General features: G+C 50.5%; 1 non-coding gene across 1 annotated transcript; it reads left to right on the top strand.

Annotated features, from left to right (window-relative positions):
* The first annotated feature begins 3849 nt into the window (after positions 1–3849).
* Positions 3850–4004, top strand: LOC143176745 (5.8S ribosomal RNA). The gene has a single exon (XR_013001255.1). It is a non-coding gene; the product is annotated as a 5.8S ribosomal RNA (ribosomal RNA).
* Positions 4005–4871: the final 867 nt, after the last annotated feature.

Genomic DNA, 4871 nt, shown 5'->3' with positions numbered 1-4871 from the left:
GCGTTTCTTCCGAGTCAACCCGCTCACGAAACTCTCTCTCGTCGTGGAATCCCCGCGTCGGAGAGTAAAACGCGAATTCATACTATGAAAACTTACGTCTCTCGACGATGGGACGATCCACGCGAAGAGTTGTTTACGTGCACGCGTATGGTGCGATTGCGTCGATTCGCTTTTCTGTACGGGGAGAAATAGAACGTTGAGTTGACTTATCGGGTCTTCGTTGGAATTACCGTCGCTGGCATTGTAAACTCCAGATGACCTTGTGATTCCTTCGTCGGGCACTGGTAAAGGGTGGCGATGATGCGTTCTATAATAGAAATACCCGTCGTAGCGTTTCTTCCGAGTCAACCCGCTCACGAAACTCTCTCTCGTCGTGGAATCCCCGCGTCGGAGGGTAAAACGCGATATATAATAGTATATGCCAGTGGTTCGCGCGCGTCGTCTCTGAGATACGCGGTCGACAGAGTTCCGAAAACACGTGATGTGCCACGATTTCCGTGCGTCTTACATCTTTCGACGATGGGACGATCCACGCGAAGAGAACGTTCGTGCTTGCGTGAGGTGCAACAGCGTCGATTCGCTTTTCTGTACGGGGAGAAATAGAACGTTGAGTTGACTTATCGGGTCTTCGTTGGAATTACCGTCGCTGGCATTGTAAACTCCAGATGACCTTGTGATTCCTTCGTCGGGCACTGGTAAAGGGTGGCGATGATTCGTTCTATAATAGTAATACCCGTCGTAGCGTTTCGACCGATGTCACCCGCCACGAATGTCTCTCTCGACGTGGAAACCCCGCGCCGAAGAGTAAACGCGAAGGCTTACCATACGAAAGAAAACGGTATTATACGCCTGTGGTATGTGCGTCTCGGCTCTGTGATACGCGATCGGCAGAGTTACAAAAAAACGTTGATGGGCCACGATTTCCGTGCGTCTTACATCTTTCGACGATGGGACGATCCACGCGAAGAGTAGTTACGTGCTCGCGCGAGGTGCGATAGCGTCGATTCGCTTTTCTGTACGGGGAGAAATAGAACGATGAGTTGACTTATCGGGTCTTCGTTGGAATTACCGTCGCTGGCATTGTAAACTCCAGATGACCTTGTGATTCCTTCGTCGGGCACTGGTAAAGGGTGGCGATGATTCGTTCTATAATAGAAATACCCGTCGTAGCGATTCGGCCGAGACACCCGCCACGAAACTCTCTCTCGTCGTGGAATCCCCATGTCGGAGAGTAAAACGCGAAGGCTAACTATATAAGAAACATATAGTATTATTTATGCCTGTGGTTCTCCGTTTGTCCTACTCTCAGATACGCGACTCGGAGAGTTACGAATAATCGTGATGGACCACGATTTCTGTACGTCTTACATCTTTCGACGATGGGACGATCCACGCGAAGAGATCATTCCTGCTTGCGTGAGGTGCGATAGCGCCGATTCGCTTTTCTGTACGGGGAGAAATAGAACGATGAGTTGACTTATCGGGTCTTCGTTGGAATTACCGTCGCTGGCATTGTAAACTCCAGATGACCTTGTGATTCCTTCGTCGGGCACTGGTAAAGGGTGGCGATGATTCGTTCTATAATAGAAATACCCGTCGTAGCGATTCGGCCGTGTCACCCGCCACGAAAATCTCTCTCGTCGTGGAATCCCCGCGTCGTAGAGTAAACGCGAAGGCTTGCTATAGAAGACTATAGTTTATACGCCTGTGGTTCACCGGTTGCCTGCTCTCCGGGGTACGCGATCGCGCAGGAGTTACGGAAGAACTTGATGGGCCACGATCTCCAAGCGGCTATATCTTTCGACGATGGGACGATTCACGCGAAGAGAACGTTCGTGCATGCGTGAGGTGCGATAGCGTTGATTCGCTTGTCTGTACGGGGAGAAATAGAACGATGAGTTGACTTATCGGGTCTTCGTTGGAATTACCGTCGCTGGCATTGTAAACTCCAGATGACCTTGTGATTCCTTCGTCGGGCACTGGTAAAGGGTGGCGATGATTCGTTCTATAATAGAAATACCCGTCGTAGCGTTTCGACCGATGTCACCCGCCACGAAATTCTCTCTCGTCGTGGAATCCCCGCGTCGGAGAGTAACCGCCGAAGGCTTGCTATAGAAGACTATAGTTTATACGCCTGTGGTTCACCGGTTGCCGGCTCTCCGGGGCACGCGATCGCGCGAAGGTTACGGAGGGACGTGAAGCGCCCGAGCAATGAAACGTCCGCAGGAGGAAACGAGCAACCGCCGAACATTGTTTCGCGACGTTTCCATAATGTATTGTCGTTTCGCTCGCATCCCGCTTCTTTCCCCTAGTTTCCTCGACGCGTAGTTTCGCAGCCTTAGTGGACGAATCATTCTCGATTCGAGGAAAGATATGCAGTGGGGCGTGCAATGAGCCCGCCAGAGACCACGATCTCCAATGCGTCTTTACATCTTTCGACGATGGGATGATCCACGCGAAGAGAACGTTCGTGCTTGCGCGAGGTGCGTTAGCGTCGATTCGCTTTTCTGTACGGGGAGAAATAGAACGATGAGTTGACTTATCGGGTCTTCGTTGGAATTACCGTCGCTGGCATTGTAAACTCCAGATGACCTTGTGATTCCTTCGTCGGGCACTGGTAAAGGGTGGCGATGATTCGTTCTATAATAGAAATACCCGTCGTAGCGATTCGGCCGAGTCACCCGCCACGAAACTGTCTCTCTTTCGTCGTGGAAACCCCGCGTCGGAGAGTAAAACGCGCGAAGGCTGTGACTGTAACATATATATATACAGTATACAATGCCTGTGGTTTTTGCGCGTGTCGGCTCTTCGGTATACGCGATCGGCCAGAGTTACGGAGGGACGGTGAAGCGCACGAGAAATTGAAACGGCCGCACGATTGGAACCGAGCAACCGTCGAACATTGTTTCGCGACGTTTCCATAATGCGTTTTCGTTTCGCTCGCATACCGCTTCTTTTCCCCTAGTCTCTGAGACGCGTTTTCGAGCCGTTCTTCTACTATCGATTCTCGTAGAGAGAAGGGACCGGGTAGTCTGGAAGTGGAACCCGCATCTTGCGTGTACCGTACACGGAATTGAGAGGACCGGCCGTGAAGCTCGTTTTAAAGCCGTGCGTCTGACACCCAACTCTTGCGCGCCAATTTCGCGGCAAGAGATAATATGGGACGAATGACCGGCAAAGAGCCAGCTGTGAAGTCTGTTTTTTTAATCGAATCCGTGGACGTGTGTATGCCGTAGCGTCGCTCGTCGTGTTCGTTCATGGTCGTTCCGAGAGAAAGAACGAAAGCGGTAACGAAGGGACCGGCCGTGAAGCTCGTTTTAAAGCCGCGCGTCTGACACCCAACTCTTGCGCGCCAATTTCGCGGCAAGAGATAACATGGGACGAATGACCGGCAAAGAGCCAGCTGTGAAGTCTTTTTTCATTATTTGCTTTCAATCGATCGATCGGTACGATTCGTGCAACGTTTCGCGCGATGCGACGCGAAAACATGCGCGCAACAATAGATGCGTCTGATCGGAAGAACGCGAGGGTCGACTGCACGCGATGGATTCAGTATCGGGTAGGATACAAAATATATCCCCGTCGTTTCCACGCGTGCGAGTCTTCTGCGTCTTTCGCGGGTTTTTGAATGCACTATACGCCCGGAACGTCGAGAAATATATACATATTACTTGAACGTTTTTCGTCTCGAAAGGCTTCGGTGTCGTCTCCAAGGCGACGCCTGAATCTCCTTCGCGCGCTGGTCGGAGATTCAGGTATCAACTTTTATCTTCTCTTTGAAAGAAGAGAGATATTAGGTCGAACAAATGAGAATAAAATTATATATGTGAAATATAAAATTTATACGATTACCCTGAACGGTGGATCACTTGGCTCGTGGGTCGATGAAGAACGCAGCTAATTGCGCGTCAACGTGTGAACTGCAGGACACATGAACATCGACATTTCGAACGCACATTGCGGTCCACGGATACAATTCCTGGACCACGCCTGGCTGAGGGTCGTTTACGTACCATACACTGCTTGCGTAGCTCTGTCAAATCCCCGCCGTCGTTCACCTCTTCGGATCGAACGTTTTTTTACCGAAGGGCGCAAAGAACGTTTCTGAGTCGGGTTAAGAGAAGGATGCTACGTACGAGCGAACGATGGGTGTCTCGTCGGCGTTTGTCGCGGACACGCGAAAATTCTGTGAATTTCACGGACAGTGTACGTTCTAGTTGTTGCAAAACGATCGGAATCGTTTGTATGGACTCGCGTGAGTGTTCGCGGCGTCGTGCGTCGTTCAATTACGACCGCCCGCGGATACCGCTCCACTGCGATATGGATCTGAGCGACAACTTTTTCGGCTGTTCGTGAGATGAACGGTTTCGTGTGTTTAGAAAAATTTTTTTTCCCGCGCTCCCGACGTCACCTGAAATGATGCGTCAGAGGTGAAAGAAAATATTAAGAAGTCGAGAGAGAGAGAGACTACACACGTTTTATTCATATTTTGTATACCGTGCGTGAGACGGATGTGCACGACACGTCGTATGTCGGTATATTACCGACTGGCCCCAGGGAGATTGTTTTCTTCCTCTCTTACGAATGAGATGTACGTTTCGGAGGATCGTCGTTACCGAAACACACGGCAAAACGAGACTTCTCGCAGCAGAACCTTTATACACAATACACATCGACTCTTTTTACCCCGAGAGAGAGAGAAAAGGTGTATTTCTTTTTTTTATTTTTCGAATTCGACGCACGAACGCTTTGACGACTGGAGAAAAACACGGTGTGTGTTAAAATCGTGCGGGACGAGCATGCGTATTCGTAACGGGTCGAATAGTTCTTATTCCCCGTCGTCGCGTGTCCTCGCTGGACCACCACCGTGC

The sequence above is a fragment of the Nomia melanderi genome, unplaced genomic scaffold, assembly GCF_051020985.1.
Source record: "Nomia melanderi isolate GNS246 unplaced genomic scaffold, iyNomMela1 scaffold0792, whole genome shotgun sequence".
NCBI lineage: Eukaryota > Metazoa > Arthropoda > Insecta > Hymenoptera > Halictidae > Nomia > Nomia melanderi.
Note: the sequence above shows the minus strand (reverse complement) of the source record. Positions and strands in the feature narration are given on the sequence as shown.